Below are 20,676 nucleotides of genomic sequence, written 5' to 3' on the forward strand. Positions count from 1 at the left end.
GGGTTCACTGACATGATGCATATGAATGGTCTCACACATCTGGCTCTGGGCCCTGCTTTGCCGCTGTTCTGCATACGAAATCACCAGTGGTTCAGGAGTTCATTTATGCTCTCACCTACCCCCCACCCCCCAGCTTGTCTCTGATTTCCATGCCTGAGTATTTGAAGGGGATAGAAATCTGAAACAGGTTGGAGAGTGAGGGGGCGATAACTGACAGTTCTGTAGTTAACTGCTTGCAGAAGTGAGTGTAATCTAGCCAGTTGACATTATATAAGTGCCAATGTTACAAATAAATCTGTGAACATCTGCCCTACGAAAACTGTTGACTGTCACCATGTTGTAATACTTAGCAGCTATTGCTGTCGGGATTCTTCAAATTCTTTCTGATTTACAAGTGACTCATGTGTTACAGGAGGGTTGTGTTCCTCGATTTTCCGTAACACAGGTCTATGCCATCTATGCTTGCATCAAGGAAAATGAGTTCATAAAAATACATTTAGTTTTTATTTATTTTCTTTTTTTTCATAAAATTCCTTGAGTGCATTTTATTCTGTTTCTCAGATTGTTGGGTGGTGATTTGTGAATTCTGTAAGGGAGAATTTCTGCAACATGGGGGTCGCCTGCAATGCATTTTTACATCTCAAACGCTGTCACTTCAACGATCAATTGTTGAGATATTGTGGCCGATAAGTCACTCTTAAAGAGAGGCCACGTGGTGTTTGACCAACTGAAGTTCAATCCATCGAAAGTAGCATTTCTGATAGTTCAAGCCTTTGATATTATCACAAAATGCAGATATTAAAGATGCTTCTCAGCTCGAAGATTATGCTTTCTCCTTGTTTGCACTGAACTCTGGTATTTGGTGGAATCACTATCTGCTGTAGTTTTGTAAGTGTTATATATTTAATATACGCAGTTTTGTTGAAGATTAATTTTCTATATTTATGTACAGTAATGCACCTGCAAACAAAATCTGAACCCTAAATAAAAATGTCAGAGATGACAAGAGCCAGGTGAAATACAAGGTAGTTGGTGATGGGTGAAACTGGGAGTGGGGGTGATGAAGTAAAGAGCTGGGAAGTTGATTGGTGAAGGAGATAAAGGGCTGGAGAAGGGGGAATCTGATAGGAGAGGACAGAAGGCCATGGAAGAAAGAGAAAGGGAGAGGAGCACCAGAGGGAGATGATGGGCAGGTAAGAAGATACGGAGAGGGGGGGAAAGGGATGGGGAATGGTGAAGTGGTGGGTTGGGGGTGGGTTTCCCACTCATTGGTTTTGCTGACGTTGAGGGAGAGGTTGTTGTGGCACCATTCGAGATTTTTGAGAACCAGCGTGTTGTGCGTCTTGCTTTGACCCCAGCATCTGCAGAGTATTTTGTGTTTGAGAATTTCAATCTACCTCCTGCATAGTGATTCATCACCACCTTTAATTCACCAACAACATGGTGTCATCAGCAAACTTAATATAGCTTTGGAGCTGTGAACAGGACAAATAACTGTTAGCTGCAAATTTGTCTTGTTTGGTAACACCACGTGCACCGTAAAGCAGCAATTTCAGTATGTTTAGTGTTACTGACTCAATGGTATTTCTCACTGTGTGCCTGATCAACTAGACTGACTAGATAGAATCCTTGGAGAGAAAGGCAGTAAACCAGTAGATGTTTATCTTCAATAGTTAATTCAATGGCAGTCATAGAACAAAACTAAATAAAGGTTGTGTGAAGAAGAAGTGATAAAAAAGACTATTCACCAATGATATTTTGAAATCTTGCAATAATCAAAGTTTGAAGGACAGACATTCCACACTAGTTGAAAAGATGCCTTTCAGTATCATAATGGTTGTTCAAAGACATTTTCAATCTCATTGCTACAGTTGTAAGTTCCCACCTGCTTCAAAAGGGGAACAATTATACCAGGGCCCAAGAAGACCAGGGTGAGCTGCCTTAATGACTGTTGTCCAGTAGCATTCACATCTGATGAAGTACTTTGAGAGGTTGGTTATGGCTAGAATCAACTCCTGCCTCAGCAAGGGCCTGGACCTAGAGCAATTTGTCTGTTGCCACAATAGGCCTATGGTGGACGCAATTTCATCGGCTCTGCATGCAGCCTTGGATCACCTGGACAGTGTAAATACCCATGTGAGGATGCTGTTTATTGACTACAGCTCAGTGTTTAACACCATCGCTCACACAGTTCTAATCAAAAAGCTCCAGAACCTGGGCCTCTGTACCTCCCTCTGCAGCTGGATCTTCGCCTTCCTAAGCAGAAGACCACAATCTGTATGGATTGGAAATAACATCTCCTCCCCACTGACGATCAACACTGATGCACCTCAGGGGTTTGTGCTTAGCCCACTGCTCTACTCTATCTACACACATGACTGTGTGGCTAGGCACAGCTCAAATGCCATCTATAAATTTGCTGATGATACAACCATTGTTAGCAAAATCTGTGGTAGTGACAAGAGGGTGTACAGGAGCGAGATATACCAGCTGTTTGAGTGGTGTTGCAGTAACAACCTGGCACTCAGTCAGTAAAGACCAAGGAACTGATTGTGGACTTCAGAAAGCGTAAATTGAGGGAACACACACCAGTCGTCATAGAGGGCTCAGAAGTGATGTGAGTGATTAATTTCATGTTCCTGAGTGTCAGTATCTCCGAGGACCTAACCTGGATACAACACTTGATGCAGCTATAAAGAAAGCAGGACAGTGGCTATATTTCATTAGGACTTTGAGGATATTTGGTATGTCACCAAATCTCCTCAATTTCTACAGATGTACCATGGAGAGCATTCTAACTGGCTATCACTGTCTGGTATGGGGGGGCGGGGGGGAGGTGGTGAGCCCCACAGGATTGAAGTAAGCTGCAGAGAGTTGTAAAATTAGTAAGCTCCCTCATCAGCACTAGCCTCCATAGTATCCAGGGCATCTTCAAGGTGCGGTGCCTCAGAAAGGTGCATCCATCATTAGGACCCCCATCACCCCAGGACATGCCTTCATCTCACTGCTACCATCAGGAAGGAGGTACACAAGCCTGAAGGCACACACTCAGTGATTCAGGAACAGCTTCTTCCCCCCTGCCTTCCGATTTCTGAAAGGACATTGAACCCATGAACACTCACTCACTTTTTAAAATATTTCTGTTTTTTGCACTACTTATTTAACTTCACTGAAATATGTATATATATATATAAATAAACCAAAATTCAGTTTTTCTCTATTATTATGTACTGCTTCTGCAAAATTAACGAAGTTCATGACGGATGGAGATGGAGTTCAACCCTGATAAGTGTGAGGTGGTTCATTTTGGTAGGTCAAATATGATGGCAGAATATAGTATTAATGGTAAGACTCTTGGCAGTGTGGAGGATCAGAGGGATCTTGGAGTCCGAGTCCATAGGACACTCAAAGCTGCTGTGCAGGTTGACTCTGTGGTTAAGAAGGCCTACGGTGCATTGGCCTTCATCAATCGTGGGATTGAATTTAGGAGCAGAGAGGTAATGTTGCAGCTATATAGGACCCTGGTCAGACCCCACTTGGAGCACTGTGCTCAGTTCTGGTCGCCTCACTACAGGAAGGATGTGGAAACCACAGAAATGGCGCAGAGGAGATTTACAAGGATGTTGCCTGGATTGGGGAGCATGCCTTATGAGAATGTAGTTGAGTGAACTTGGCCTTTTCTCCTCGGAGTGACGGAGGATGAGAGGTGACCTGATAGAGGTGTATAAGATGAGAAGCATTGATCATGTGGATAGTCAGAGGCTTTTTCCTGGGGCTGAAATGGCTAGCATGAGAGGGCACAGGTTTAAGGTGCTTGGAAGTAGGTACAGAGGCAATGTCGGGGTAAGTTTTTTACGCAGAGAGTGGTGAGTGCGTGGAATGGGCTGCCGGTGACGGTGGTGGAGGTGGATATAATAGGGTCTTTTAAGAGACTCCTGGATAGGTACATGGAGCTTAGAAAAACAGAGGGCTATGGGTAACCCCAGGTAATTTCTAAAGTAAATACATGTTTAGCACAGCATTGTGGGCCGAAGGGCCTGTATTGTGCTGTAGGTTTTCTATGTTTCTATATGCCGGTGATATAAAACCTGATCCTGATTCTTTGGACAATTCCGTACTTTTTCCAGGAACTTTACTCAGTTTGTATCTACCACAGTATCATATTAGTGCAATGACAAAATAGATTAGCTTCTGAAGCAGCAATATCTTTCAGTTCCACATTTAACTGTGTACATGTAATTAATGGAAATTGTTCAGTTTATCCTTGAGCAGCAAAATGCTCAGTATTAAACAAAGAAAATGATTACTCATATTTGAATAAGTACATGTATTTGAACCCTATTTAAGTGAAAGAAAGAAAGAAAGAAAGAAATAAAGAAAGAAAAAAAGAAAGAAAGAATAAGTAAGTAAGTGATTGACATATAGAACTTGCTGCCAGAGAAGATGTTGGAATCAGATACAGTTACCACGTTGAAGAGATGTTTAGACAAACACTTAACAGGCAAAGCACAGGAGGCTGTTGTCCTAATAGAAGCAAGTGGGATTAGTATTGATGGGCAAATAGGTTGGTGTGAACGTGGTGGGCCTGAGGCCTGTTTTTATTCTGTGACTCCATGTGTCTATGATTTTATTTTTGTTTTACAAGAAGTATAGCATGCATCTTGGGAAACTGCCCATCCAATTTCAGCCAAGAGATACTTCAGTGGCTTATTGATCAAAGAAATGTGGTTTTGGATATCTGTGCCTGACTGGAAAATTCCCATGTTTGATTCTGGGTTGTGCTGAGCTGGGCTGGGTGCCATACAGTTTGGTTTCCTGCCTTGAGCTAAGTATTTGGAAAATCAGATAAGATTATTCTCTCTACTGAATAGAATGCGCTGAAAATAGTTTAGATAATAATGAAAATCTGATTGGGGTATTGTGTGTATATTAGTCAAAAATACCTCAGCAGCTCGTATATGTAAAATAGAAGAGATGTGAGAGGGAGACTGGCGTACAGAGAAACATGCACAACATGGTTCTGTAGCTTCTGGAGGAGGATAGAAAGAAGAAAGTATAACTATAAAATTACCATTACGTTTCTGTAATTTTCTGATTAAAACTAATGCTACTACATTAATTTAAATATGTTTTGAATAATAGTTCTTGGATCTCAAAGTCCGGATAGCCACAACAGCCAGGTCTAGGGTTCAAGGCTCAGAGGGGACAGAGTTTTTGAGGTGTGTTCAGGAGAGCCTTTGAGGTAGTATATAGATAGACCAACAGGGGAAGGAGCATTACTGAATCTTATCTTAGGGGATGAAGCTGGTCAAACTGAGTTGAGGGAGTCCCATTGAGGGATCATTTTAAAGAGTGACCTTAAATCCATACCTTATAAAGTGATTATGGAAAAGGATTGGGGTGGACCAGTAATAAAGAAATAAATTAGAGGAAGGCCACTTCCATTAAAATAAGTTAGGATATGGCAAAGGCAGGTTGGAAGCATCATGTAGAGTGGGCAGCATTCAAGGAAAAGTAGCAAGATTTTAAGGTCTGCATGTTCCTGTACAAGCCAGGTAATAATTATAGGGATCCCTGGATGTCGAGGGATATTGAGGTTTGTACAAAGAGAAACAAGGAAGAGTATGACAGATATTGGGAACTAATGTGGGGGGGAGGGTGACCTTTCAAGTTTATAAAAAGTAGGTCAGAAGTTGGAATGTTTGCTGATTGCACAATGTTCAGCACCATTCATATGTTCTGTCCACAAAAAGCAAGGCAAATCCAACCCAACAAAATCCTACCCCCTACTCTTCTCTCGATCATCAGCAGAGTGATTGAAAGGAAAATTGATAGTGCAACCAAGTGGTATTTGCTTGGCAACAAACTGCTCACAGAAACTTGACTTTTGGTTCTTCCAGAGTTACTCAGTTCTTGACCTCATTAGTCTTGATCCAAACATGGACAAAAAGGCTAAACTCCGGAGGTGAAGTGAAATCAACAGCCCTTGACATCAAGGCAGCATTTGATCAAGAATGGTATCGAGGAGCCCTGGCTAAACTGGAGTCAATGGGAATCAGGTGAAAAATCCTTCAGCTGGTTAGAATCATACTTGCTACAAAAGAAGATGGTTATGGTGATTGAGATCAATTATCTCAGCCACAGGACAGGAGTTCCTCAGGGTAGTGCCTTAGGCCCTTCAGTTATTCCATCAGTCATAAGATCAGAAGCAGGTGTGTTTGGTGATGATTACATGTTTGCCACTGCTTTGATACTGATGCAGTTCACAAGCAGATGCAGCAAGACCTGGGTAATATCCAGGTTTGGGCTGATAGGTGGCAGGTGGCATTCATGCCACACATATGCCAGAAAACACAATATCCAACAAAAAAAATCTAGCTATCATCCCTCACCCCCCCCCCACCTTCCCTGACATTCAGTGTTCATAATGATCTTGCCATTCCTGATTAAGGCGTAATGTGATGCAGTTGGTAACTTGTAGTGTAGAGTCAGTACAGCACTACAGCACTTCAGGCCATCTGGTCCACACCAAACTGTTACTCTGTCTGGTTCCATCAACCTGCACCAGGACCTTACCCTCCATACCTCTCCCATCCATGTACTTATCCAAATTTCTCTTAATAAATAAAAGTAAAATGTCGAATCAACCTGGCAGCTTATTCCACACGTGCACGACCCTCTGAATGAAGATGTTCCCCCTCAGGTACCCTGTAAATGTTTTACCTTTCACCCTTAATTTATGACCTCTAATTGTAGTCTCAACCAACCTCAGTGGAAAAAGCCTGCTTGCATTTACCCTATCTACACTATATCCCTTATAATTTTGTACACCTCTGTTAAATCTTCCCTCAGTCTCCTATGCTACAGGGAAAAGAGTCCTATAGGAGGTGAAAGTTGAAATAAGAAAGAAGTCAGGAATGTATTGAAAATGATTTGCATGTGATTTGGCGAGTTTCCTTTGTGAAATATTGATCTGTATTTGTTCAAGCATTTAATGATTTTTCTATGGTGTTTAGCAAACTACTGCACAGAGTCTTGTCATCTTCAGAAGTTCTCGAATGACTCTGCCACAGTTGGATGCATCAGCAAGAGAGATGAGGTTGAGTACAGGGCTACGGTAGGAAGCTTTGTCACATGGTGTGAGCAGAATTATCTGCAGCTTAATGTGAAAAAGACTAAGGAGCTGGTGGTAGACCTGAGGAGAACTAAGGTACCGATGACCCCTGTTTCCATCCAAGGAGTCAGTGTGGACATGGTGGAGGATTACAGATACCTGGGGATACGAATTGACAATAAACTGGACTGGTCAAAGAACACTGAGGCTGTCTACAAGAAGGGTCAGAGCCGTCTCTATTTCCTGAGGAGACTGAGGTCCTTTAACATCTGCCGGACGATGCTGAGGATGTTCTATGAGTCTGCGGTGGCCAGTGCTATCATGTTTGCTGTTGTGTGCTGGGGCAGCAGGCTGAGGGTAGCAGACACAACAGAATCAACAAACTCATTCGTAAGGCCAGTGATGTTGTAGGGATGGAACTGTACTCTGTCACGGTGGTGTCTGAAAAGAGGATGCTGTCTAAGTTGCATGCCATCTTGGCCAATGTTTCCCATCCACTACATAATGTACTGGTTGGGCACAGGAGTACATTCAGCCAGAGACTCATTCCACCGAGATGCAACACTGAGCGTCATAGGAAGTCATTCCTGCCTGTGGCCATCAAACTTTACCACTCCTCCCTTGGAGGGTCAGACACCCTGAGCTGATGGGCTGGTCCTGGACTTATTTCATAATTTACTGGCATAATTTACATATTACTATTTAACTATTCATGGTTCTATTACTATTTATTATTTATGGTGCAACTGTAACAAGAACCAATTTCCCCCAGGATAAATAAAGTATGACTATGACTATGAAATGCAGCATACAACCTATGGACAGGAAGTTAACTAAGGGATTCTGTTGGAGTAATGTCGACGGGGGTTATTTGACAAAAAAAACTGCCTTCAGTGATATGTTATCAAAAGATCAAAATATCTCTTTACTTAACTGCACTTGTTACTTGTTACAAACACCTGTTAGGGTGCATTCTCCAGATACCTTATAAGGTAACCGTAGCCTTCAGCCAGGAGCAGATGTCATCAGGTGGTTCCCAACCTTCACAGAGTGTTTCGAGCCTTAACCACGATACTCTCCAGTTGGTGGGCCGGCAGTGGTGGCCAAATCACTGCCCATCTGCTCCTGGCTTCCAGCGTCCCTCCCCTTGCCCACTCCAAATCCAACAAGAGGCTCATTCTGTCTCTTCCCCCATCCTACGAGCTGCTTGTTTTTTTGCTCCTTTCGTCCAGGTGCAGAGCTGACAACAACCGCCATGCTGATTTGGCTGGGAAACCTCTGCAGCCGATCTCCACAGGGAACAACCATGCCTGCCATCCCTTGTCTTTACACTCCTGCACTAAGGGCTGATACTTCAAGGCCTTTTTCTCGTGGGCCTCTTCCAATCCCTCCTCCCACGGCACAGTCAGCTCAACCAGAATTATTTTCCTGTCTTCAGTTGACCAGAGTGCAATGTCGGGCGTAGGGTTGTGTGCACCATATCTGGGAACTGCAACCTCCTTCCCACATCGACCCTCATCTCCCAGGACCTAGCCGTTAGCAGTAGATTGGGCTTTGGTTGTTTAGTTATGAAACGCCTGGCTCCCTCTTTGATGATGGTGATGGCCTTCCTGAAATCTGTGTCAGTTGCCCTTTCTTGCATCTGTCCCGCTCTAGTGTGTCAGCAAGAGCTAGTAGCATCATATCATGGCGCCTCTATATACCGTCCTTGAGTTAGAGCTGTTTTACACCCGGACAGTATATGAGCCAGTGTCCCCTTTAGACCACAGAGCTTACAGTATGGGTCCTCTCTCATCCCCCATGTGTGCAGATGTAATGGCGAAGGAGGGGTGTCATTCACGGATCGCAAGAGGAAGGAAATACGGAAGGGTCCAGTCATCGTAACTCTGCCCATGAGACTGCACTTGGGCAGATTCCATTTTGTCCAGGCACCCTGGGACCCTTGTTGCACCGCCTTTGACTTCCGCTTCTCTTCCTCATGGATCTGTACTTCTGCCTGTACCATGTCTCGCCTGTTCCTTGTGCTTGCGTTTCTCCACTGCTGGAAGTGAACTGAGCCGAGGCCTTGCTGCCTGACGCAGGAGTTGCCGATGATACCTCGCAGCTTTAAAGAACATAGTGCCTGCTCCACAGCTGCGTTGGCTACCCACTTTGCTCCAAAATCTGATTGTAATACCTGCTTGTTTTATAAAGACGTCTTTGGACTCTCTCAAGCTTAATAAGGCTCTGCATTTTGCCGCCTTGAATTCCTCCACAACAGATAACAGGGGAAGCTACAGTTGCCTAGATCAAATATAGAGGCCCACTGAAGAGAAGCTTGGGGGAACTTCCAACCATCTCCACAGGTGCTTGTTGGTTTTCCTCTCGATGCCCTCTACGGCAGTCATGGGGAACTCATTAAGTGTGAAGAGCCAGAGAAGCCATATTGGTACAGCCAGGTCTTGAAGTTACCGGAAAGTCTGGATTTGTCGATCTTCCTCAGCCATTTGTCTCTGCTTCACAGCATTGGTGGCATTGGCCCCATCTATCAGTGACACATTAAACCACTTCCCCAAGCATTTTATCTGGTTATCTTCGATGGAAGGGATGACCTCACCCTGAACTTGGAGGCTAAACTTGCTAGTAACTTTGCCCTTTCTGATCACCATACACCTGGACTTCTTGGCCTTAAAGGACATCCTTGCCCAAGTGGCTACATTATCCAGGGTTTCCTATACCCATCTTGCTTGGGCATGTGACACATATGTTATAGTGATGTCGTCCATGAACCCTCGTAGAGCCGGCTGAACAATGCCCGACTCCAGCGTTGGGCTGCGGGTTACATCTTCTGCTACTGATAATAGGAGGTTCATTCCCATAATAAATAGGATGGGGGAGATAGTGCACCCTATTGGAATCCCCTTCTGGAGGTCCTGCCACCTAGTTGTGAAATGGGCTGATGTAAATCTGAGTTTGACTCCTCCTAGGTAGCTGGTGATCATGTCTCGAATAGCCACTGGGATGTAGTAGTGGTCGAGTCCCTCTAGGATGAGGTCATGTGGAATAGACCCGGAGACGTTCACGAGGTCTAACCAGACAACTGTTAGGTCGCCCGTTTTCTGCTTGGCCTCACGGATCAAATGGCTAATCACTGAGGTGTGTTCCACACACCCTGAAAAGCCTGAAGTACCGCCTTTCTAGATGGATGTATTGATATAGCGGTTTTGCGTCACGTAAGAAGTCAGCCTTCTTGCGAGCACAGAAAAGAAAATCTTACATTCCACATCCAAGAGAGAAATTGTCCTAAACTGGGCAATTGTGGAAGAATCCTCTTCCTTTGGAATTAAGCATCCCTCTGCCAATTTTCAACTTGATGGAATAGTACCTTTGGCCCAGATCTTTCTCATGACCTTCCACAGCCTCCGAAGAAGTTTTGGGCATTTCTTATACACCTTATAAGGTATGCCGCTTGGGCCTGGGGCAGCTGATGCTTTAGCTTTCCGGATGATGTCCTGGATTTCCTGCCATGTAGGCTCCTTCACATTCAGCTCGATTGATGGATTTTCCGGTCTACGCATAGCCCTATTGGTTCCTAGTCCCTGACCCCTCCATGGGTCGCTGTGTGCCTCCCGCAGGAATTCTACCTCTGGCTTCAAGCTGCATATTATACCAGATTTTTGTTGGCTGAGAAGAGTCCTGGTGAAGGTGAATGGATCTCTCATAAACTGCGCTCGCCTTTTCTCGTTCTTCCTTCTTTGCTGTCGTAGATGTTCCTCCCTCTGGAGTTTGCACAGCTTTTCCCGCAGCATACTGGTTAAGTCCTTGATACCTTCTTTTTTGGCCGGTGAGCTGGTTTTAAACCTCTTGTTGAGCGTCTTTAATTCGCCTCTCAAGTGACGAACCTCCCTTTCCCTCCTATTTGGTTGCCGCAGTAACTCGGGCTGGCTTCTCTGCTCCATTGGGCCAAATCGTTCCTTAGCTAGCTTATACGCTATGGCCGTGAGTGAGTCGATCTTTCTGTGTACTGGACCTGCTAAGGCAACTTCCAGGATGCCGTCTAGATCATCATCGAACTGCATCCAGGCGACGTTGTCTGATGATCTAGGCCATTTGATCCTGTCATTCCTAGACAAATGGACTGGGGTAGCCGAAGAGGAACTTACTAGGTCTGTTGTTTGGTGCTGAGGCGAGTCAAGTGCGGAGAGATCTTCAGCTCTGTGGGGTGATTCCTGGCTGGAATTCTCCTTCGTCTCACCGGACACTAAGTCTGTGCATTGCACTTGGGTCACCATTGATCCACATCTAGACCTGCTCTGGTGTATCTTATCTGTAGTTTTATTCTGTGTCTGAATGCGATCCTTGCTGCATTTTGGAATATAACTGTCTTCAAAGAGCTACAGTGAAGCTGAAAGTTAATTTGATTCCCTTCCTTTTCCTTTGCGAAGCCCGATGACAGATCAGCTGTGAGATGCTTATCAGTTCAATGCATTACAGAAAGATAATTGTTGATTCCATACCGTGTTACTGCTCATGTGGTAATGCATAAAGAAACAGGTTCTAGTTTGTGGTGGAAGGAATTTGCTTATGAATATTGCATAACACGCCCAACTGTTCTGCTTTTTGTAAAGGCATGAAATTTAACAACCCTCACATGAACACACAAAAAATGTTGGGGAGAAATAGACTAGTTTGTCTATCGGGCTTGTCACACAGTCTGGATGTCTAGAGTATAAAGGCTGGATTCTTCCCAGTTCTCTGCAGGGCTGTACACTCCTTTTGAGTGTCTGAAAGAAATACTTAGATAAGCCCAAGGCCAGACATACTCATTTTGTACATTTCAGCTTTCTTTTCTTGGGGTAACTTGCTGCTGCTTGCCAGTGAATGGATTGTCGAGACGATGGGATGGTTTCCATCAAAACTGATTTCAGAAGAGATGCTTTCAAATCCTGAAAATAAAAATAGGCTGATGCTGGAAATTTGAAATTCAAAAAATACTGGAAGTATCAGTTCAGGGCAGCATCTGCGAAAAGAGAATTAGAATTTCTGTTTTAAGTTGCTGAACTTTAAACAGCAGTTGCCTGACGCCTGAGTATTTCCATTATTTTCTCTTACTTAGAATTTTCTGCATTTTCCATTATTTTTTCCTTGTCATTTGAAGGAGATTGAGTTGTGATACGTTTGAGCAACACATACAGAATGCTGGAGGAACTCAGCAGGCCAGATAGCATCTTTGGGAAAAAAGTACAGTCGACGTTTCAAGCCGAAACCCTTTGGTAGGACTGGAGAAAAAAAGCTGAGGATTAGATTTGAAAGGTTTCGGGGGGAGGGGGCGGTGGGGAAGAGAAATTTCAGGTGATAGGTGAAACTTGGAGGAGGAGGATGAAGTAAAGAGCTAGGAAGTTGACTGGTGAAAGAGACAGACGACCATGGAAGAAAGAAGAGGGGGAGAGAGGAGCACCAGAGGGAGGTGATGGGTGAGCAAGGAGATGACATGACAGAGGGCCAAGGGGATGGGAAATGGTGAAGGGGGCAGGGGGAGACATTACTGGAAGTTTGAGAAATCAATGTTCATGCCATCAGGTTGGAGGCTACCCAAATGGAATATAAGCTGTTGTTCCTCCAACTTAAATGTGGTCTTATCCTGACAGTGGAGGAGGCAATGGATGGGAATATCAGAATGGGAATGGGAAGAGGAATTAAAATAGGTAGCCACTGGGAGGTCCCACTTGTTCTGGTGGACGGAGCGTAGATGCTCAGTGAAGCAGTCTCCGAATCTATGTCGGGTCTCACTGATATACAGGAGGTCACACTGGGAGCACCGGACACAGTATATGACCCCAACAGACTCAGAGGTGAAGTGTCGCCTCACTTGGAAGGACTGTTTGGGGCCCAGAATAGTAGTGAGGGAGGAAGTGTAGGGGCAGGTGTAGTACTAGTTCCATTTGCAAGGATAAGTGCCAGGAAGGAGATCAGTGGGGAGGGACGAATGGACAAGGGAATTGCATAGGGAGTGATCTCTGTGGAAAACAGGAAGTGGGCGGGGGAAGGAAAGATGTGGTTGGTGGTGGGATCCAGTTGGAGGTGGCAGAAGTTTTGGAGAACCATGTGCTGGACACGGAGGCTGGTGGGCTGGTAGGTGAGGACATGAGGAACCCTATCCCTGGTAGAGTGGGGGGAGGATGGGGTAAGAGCAGATGTGCATGAAATGGAAGAGATGTGGTTGAGGACGGCATTGATGGTGTAAGCCCCTTTCTTTGAAAAAGGAGAACATGTACTCAAACTTGCAGTAATGTCTCCATTTCCTCCCCCCTCCACTTTCACCATTTCCCATCCCCTTGTCCCTCTCTCATGTTATCTCATTTCTCCAAAAGGTAAGTTGCATGTTGAATCTTTATCATTTGAAGTTGTTTCTGTTTGCCTTTAACCTTCTGCTTCACTGCAAGAGATAATCATTTTGTATATCTTGCCCGTAATTGGGTGCTAAAATAAGTTACTTTATTTTTACTAAATGATAGCATGACATGCTGATTATCTTTGAACAACATTTAATAATGCTGTTAAACAGTAAAGTATTGAATGTACACCATTACATTTTTCTTGTGTTAAAAATAGGAATAAGTTTCCTTGGCACAATATCACTTAGCTTTTAATAACCTGACCATATAGGTGTGGCCAAGAAAGCATAAATGGAACAGTTCCCTAATTTTCAACTTGAGTCTAGCATATGATACACTGCAGGTTACAATTTGCCTCTGCTACTGAAGGGAAAAAAAGTTTTATTTATAGCTCAAGTGTTTAATTCCATTGGATTACTGTGGGTCCTGTAATTGGTCTGTTGTTGCTCGTGTGTTTAATGGCTATTTGTACTGTTGCTGCTGTTTGATAGGACAGAGAGCAGTGCTGACCAGGAAGGTCGGAGTTTCACCCTCACAGCTTCTGTTGAGTTGTCTTAGTTGGGTTCCAGTCACGGTCATTGTTGTTCCACCCATTCATTCCTATCTTAACTTCATTTAGTTTCACAGACTGACTTGAAGTGTGCATTGCAGTCAGGCAACCCACCCACAACGCATTGAGCGATTGAACATCGTTAGTATTGGGCTGGTAGCTGCAGTCCTACAGAAGTCCATGGAGCACGTCCAAGCTGCAGGCCTGAAAGTGTGGCATTAGAATGGGGAGAGCGGGAGGATGATGAGTGGTCTGAGAGGGGGGCCTTTTCCGTCACTGTTATACCATGTCCTCACTATTTCAGTGATGTGATACTTGGAGTGCAGTTAAAGATAGATACTTTATTGATCCCAAAGGAAATTACAGTGTCACAGTAACATTACAAGGTCACAGACATACAATATTAGAGGATAAGTAAGAATGATAAGTCAAAAAATGTTACTGTAAATAGTCGGGGTCGTTGCTTCCCCGGCTATAGATTGACTCATTATGGAGCCTTATGGGCGAGGGTAGGAATGACCTCATGTAGTGCTCTTTGGAGCAGTGTAGTTGTCTCAGTCTGTTATGGAAGGTGCTCCTCTGCTCAGTCAGGGCATCACGCAGACAGTGAGAAACATTGTCTAGAACTGCCAGGATTTTCCGGAGGGTCCTTTGTTTCACTACATCCTCCAGTGTGTCCAGTTTGACTCCTATCACTGAGCCTGCCTTTCTAATCAGTTTATTGAGCCTGTTGGCATCACCCGTACTGATGCCATTGCCCCAGCACACCACTGCAAAGAAGATTGTACTGGCAACAACAGACTGGCAGAACATGTGAAGGAAAGGCCTGCATATTCCAAAGGACCTCTGTCTCCTCAGGAAGTAGAGCTGACTCTGGCCCTTCTTGTACACAGCCCCTGTGTTGGTGCTGCACTCAGGTCTTTTGTCCAGGTGCACCCCAGGTACTTTTAGGTCTTCACCACATCCACGTCCTCACCATCAGTAGTAACAGGGATCAGTGCAAGCTTAGTTTTCCTAAAGTCCACTATTTTGTATGTGTTACTTTGTTTCATGTCCACAACCCTTTATCACAGCTGGAGAAGTTATCTTCTTTTCTCTCTTTCCTCTGGACCCACATATGCCAACTGATTTGCTGAGTGTTTTCAACATTCTTCTGTTTGATTTAAATTTCAGTATTTCAGTATCTGCAGGATTCTTTTGGTTATCATCATATCATCAAGGTTTTGATCAGTAATGGTAAAAGATGAGAAATAATCTAAAGTTAAATTTCTAAGCTGGCAGAGGACAAACATAATTGGATGAGAGGAGACTTAGCCAGAGTAAAGTGTTTGACAGAAGAAAGCTGCACTGGAGTAAAAGGTGATCTTTGTGAGGAGATTTCTTAGGTGCAGTCCATCTTCCCATAAGAAGGAAAATATAGGAAACAAGATTTCTTAGTTGACAAGAGAAATAGAAAGTATAATAAAACAAAAAGGGAGGAGGTATATGGTTCATGTCAGGTAAATTCTGCAAGAGAGAAAAAGTCTAAATACAATAAATTGAGAAGAGTGCAGGGGATATAAGAGTGAAATAGAATAATAGGCAGCTGTTAATGTAAATGGAAGGCAAAGAAATGTAAAACATAAATCAATAATAAAAGGTCATGTGAGACCTTTTAGGGATAATGAAACTTGTGTTGAGTTATACAGAGTTATGTAGAATATCCAATGAATTCTTTGTACTGATGTTCATCAAATGAAAGGCTCATGACACCATGTCAGTAGAAGTGAAAATAGTGAATGATAGTAATAAATGAATGGTGAAAGTGGAGATCAGCAGTGAGCTGAAAAAGAAATTAAACAGGCATTTGGAAGACTATGGGACTGGATTAGGGAAATGGGACTGACCGAGCTGCACAACAGAAGAACCAATATGGCCTTGATGGACTACACACAAGAATAATCTTTTTTTTTAAAAAGTCACCTGGTCCCTGAAGACTCCACTCATTTCAATATAGCTAATCGTCCCAGGCCCCAGCTCCTCTTCTATGTCAGTTACACAAAACCCTCAAATCCTTGAGACTTCAAAAAGGATCAGAATCAGGTAAATAGTCTCTGGCGTATGTTGTGAAGTTTGTTGTTTTGTGGCAGCAGTAAATTGGCAATACATAATTAATAAAATATAAATTGCAATAAGAAGTATATATAAAAATAAGTTAAATAAGAGATGCAAAAAGAGAGGGGAAATAATACTGAGGAAGTGTTGATGGGTTCATTGTCCATTCAGAAATCTGATAGCGGCGGCGAAGAACCTGTTCCTGAAATGTTGAGTGTGAATTTTTGGCTCCTGTAGCTGCTGCTTAGTAGTAATAATAAGAAGAGGGCATGTCCTTCGCAGTGGGGCCCTTAATGATGGATGCTGCCTTTTTGAGGCATCATCTTTTGAAAGTGTCCTGGATGCTGGGAGGCTAGTGCCCATGATGGAGCTGGCTGAGTTTACAGCTTCCTGTAGCTTTTTCTTACCCTGTACAGTGGCCCCAACATACCAGACGGTGATGCAATCGATTAGAATGCTCTTCATGATGCATTTGAAGAAATTTGTGACTGTCTTTGGTGACATACCAATTCTCATCAAACTCCTAATAAAATATAGCCATTTACGTGCCTTCTTTGTAATTACATCAAAATGTCTAGCCCATGACAGATCCTTAGAGATGTTGACACCCAAGAACGTGAAACTGCTCACCCTTGCCACTTCTGACCCTTCAATGAGGACTGGTGTGTGTTCCCGTGACATCCCCTTCTTGAAGTCCACAATCAATTCCATGGTCTTACTGATGTGGAATGCAAGTTTTTTGTTGCAACACCACTCAACCAGCCGATCTATCTCGCTCCTGTACACCTCTTTGTTACCGTCTGAAATTCTGCCAATGATAGTTGTGTCATTGGCAGATTTATAAATGGGGTTTTAACTGTGCTTAATCCCACAGTTGTGGGTGTTGAGAGTATAGAGCAGTGGGCTAAGCACGCATCCTTGAGGTGCAACAGTGTTGATTGTCAGCAAGGAGGAGATCTTACTTCCAACATAACATAGGAGATGTTATCTGCCTACTCTTTATTATCCCTAGTGAATTAGTCTGCACAGACATCTGGAATAGTGAATTCCAAAGATCCTCCACCCTTGGTAGTATCTCCAATGTTTCAATCCATTGGTACTCTTGAAGAACTTGGTGAATTTTGAAAAATTTCAGCCAGAGGCTCCACCATCTTAGTAGCAGCCTCCTTAAAAATCTTTGGATGCAGTCTATTGGGTCCTGGCAGCTAGACTGCCTTCAGTCTCATGTAGTTTTTAAAATTTTATTCCTTATCTTTGGGATTGTTGCCAGTTGTTCTTTCCCATTTGCAATAAGAGTGCTTGGATGTTCACAGTATCTTCTACTATGAAGGTGGATGTAAAATAACTGCCATTTCCCTGTTTCCTGTTATTAATTCCCTGACATCACTTCCCGTGGTCCTCCTCTCACCCTCGCTACTCTTTTTTTTACACATAGAAGTCACATTGTTAGTTCTGATATTTCTTCTCAGTTTGCTCTCATAATCACTTTTCTCTCTCCCTGTCTTTTTTTTGCTGCTGAATGACCCTGGGCACTGCAATGACTCCCTAATGCATCAAAAGGTTGGTAAATTAGTTTACTATTATATCATGTACAGAGGTACTGTGAAAAATTTTGCATGCCATACATACGGAACATTACCTCACAATAAAATCACTGAGGTAAATCAATGAGCGAAAACAATAACCGTGCAGAACCAAGTTCTGACATTACAGAGAACATGCAGTGCAGGCAAACAATGAAGTACAAGGCCATAATAAGGTAGAAATTAAGGTCAAGGGTCCATGTTATTGTACTACAGGACCGTACAATAGTCTTATAATGGTTGGATGGAAACTGTCCTTGAGCTTTGGTGTTTATAGCTTACAGGCTTGTATTTTCTCCCTGATGGGAGGAAGGGAAGAAGAGAGAATGTCTGAGGTGGGTGGGGACTTTGATTTTGCTGGTTGCTTTATCAAAGCAGTGAAAAGTATCCATCGGGGGGGGTGGGAGGTTAGTTTCCATAATGTGCTGAGCCGTGTCCGCAACTCTCTGCAGTTCCTTGTTGTCTTGGAGAGAGCAGTTTCCATGCCAAGTTGTGATACATCTGGATAAGATGCTTTCAATCATGCATCTAGAAAAATTGGCGAGGGTTAAAGCAGACATGCCAGATTTTCTTTTGACATTCTTTGAAGAATAATCAAAAATGTTTTGATTGCTGATCAACATCAAAATCTATAGGTGTTGCTCCATTTAAATCCTGAATTACTACATTAGTTTGCATAAAGGCCAATATTGAATGTGGATCCATAGTTCAAATGCCATCTCTTCATCAAGGTTATGGAAACATTTGGACATCAGTGAAATAAAAGTGCCTTTACATACCATGGATGTTAACTGCTGATGTCCCTGATGCCTATTTCAACACATTTTCAAGTTGTGCTTTTGCCATATCTTTGCATTCCACACAGTACAGTGTAACAGATACAAGTCACAACGTGCAAATCATTCTGCTTCTCCTGAAAAGATGTAAACAACATGTCTGAAATGTTATTAATTAATCACTTGTAAGTTGTGCTTCTTCATGGCAGAGATTGCACAGGTTCTTTCAAGGCAGACAACCTATCATCAACACACTCCTGTCTGAAGCTGACCTTCCCGTTAATCTAACGAACAACCTGTCAGTATAATATTTCAATTCTTCTTTGAACTTATGCCAAAATCATTTATTATTTTTGGTTGAACTTCTGCCGCTGAAGAAAGCTGGATAGATCAAATGTGATCTATTCCTCTTGTATATTTATCCTTGGAGAACTTAGGGCAAGGGAGGGTAACACAATGTTTGTGGGCGTTGATAGTCATCTAAATTGTAACTATAGTGATTCTGTCTATATGATATCCTCGACAATGATGCAGTGTGTCAGCAGTTACAAAATACAGATGTTACACAACTGTTTCATATGTAGTTCTTAGCAACTGGCACCTTTTGTATCAAAATATTGTCACAAGGACTTTGTTTTTTGTTTACTTGGAAAGATTTTCATCCTTCTCCATGCGCTGACTCAACCTGGTCTCTCATCTAGCTGATCATTCTCAAGTATACACTAAGCCAAGTGAATAAAAGCGATATAATTAAGAATCTCTTACAGTGCCAGTGAATATTAAAAGGGAAGATATTCCAGCACAAACCTTTGAATAATCACTGAGGGGGATAGAAATCTGGGCTAGATACTTGTTTGGCCATTCCACAGATGCTTGCCTGGAAATTCAATTACGTGGCACAATTTGGACCAATTCTATATTCTTTCATGTTGGTACAAAAATTTCACTGGGCACACCTCGGCATAGGTCATTTTCGTGAAGCTGTAAGGCAAACATCAAACAATATAATTTCTCAAGCAATACTGAGCCCTGCAGAGGAAGTTATTCTCCAATATCTGAGGAATGACTACCTAAGAACTTTCCTGGATTAGATTTGTTTGTAAAGTGCTGGGACCTTACGAACTGGATTTCTGTCTTTTGGGGGACATCCAACATATTTAGCTTGTCTTCCTGTGCCTTCCCTCATCATCCCCAACTATGCTCATAAGGGAGGCAACTGTCAAAGGCATTGAAATAAACTCTTCTCTCACACACTTCCATTTCCAAACCCAATATCTCTTTCTTTGTTAATCTTTTTATTAATTTAAAAGGAACATAAATACAAACAAGAGGAGAATTATCTCAAATATATATATCAATAACCATACAGAGATTAAAATAGACATTATCAAAATCATACATAGTGTTAAGCTAGTGTATAATATATAATAAAAAAACAGCAATTCTCCTTTTATCAGTTCATCAAGAGGAAAGAAAAAATCTTTGAATTTTAAATGAGAAAAAGAACCCACTACACTATACCAAAAAAAAAGGTGACTGGGCAGTCCATTCTGAGGATACGACCAGAAAAGTAAAAGAAAGACTTTCTGATCAAATCTAAAACTTTGAGAAAAAACTGGAGGAGTAATAAATCAAATCAAATGAAAATATTGAATAAAAGGTCACAAGATTTGCTCAAATTTAAAGGATGTATCAAATGTCTGACTTCTTATTTTCTCTGAACTTAATCAGGACATAATGGAGGAGAGCCAATAAAAGACAATAGGTGGATTAGAATCCTTCCACTTCAGTAAAATGGCTCTCCTAGCCAATAAGGTTGAAAACGCTATCGTATGTTGAGCAGAAGCAGGAATATTTCCTGGTTTCGATGAGGGTAATCCCAAATATTGCCGTAAGTAAATTAGGTTGTAGGTCCAGATCCAAGACTTTTGATAATGTTTTAAAAACATTTCTCCAAAAATTGTCTAGCTTTATACAAGACCAAAATGTATGAGTTAAAGTGGCCACCTCACTATTACATCTGTCACAAATAGGATTGATGTTGGAAAAAATACGTGCTAGTTTATCCTTTGACATATGGGCCCGATGTACTGCCTTGAACTGTATCAAGGAATGACGGGCACAAATAGATGAGTTATTAACCAAATGAAGAATTTTACTCTATTGATTATCTGAAAATGACTCT

At 42.6% G+C, this 20,676-nt stretch overlaps 1 protein-coding gene across 4 annotated transcripts in view; it reads left to right on the top strand.

Moving 5' to 3' along the window:
* LOC134350514 (tyrosine-protein phosphatase non-receptor type 14-like) overlaps positions 1–20,676 on the top strand; it is a 263,210-nt gene that overhangs the window by 96,269 nt on the left and 146,265 nt on the right. The gene's annotated exons all lie outside the window — the stretch shown is intronic.

This window comes from Mobula hypostoma, chromosome 8, assembly GCF_963921235.1.
Source record: "Mobula hypostoma chromosome 8, sMobHyp1.1, whole genome shotgun sequence".
NCBI classification, from domain to species: Eukaryota; Metazoa; Chordata; class Chondrichthyes; order Myliobatiformes; family Myliobatidae; genus Mobula; species Mobula hypostoma.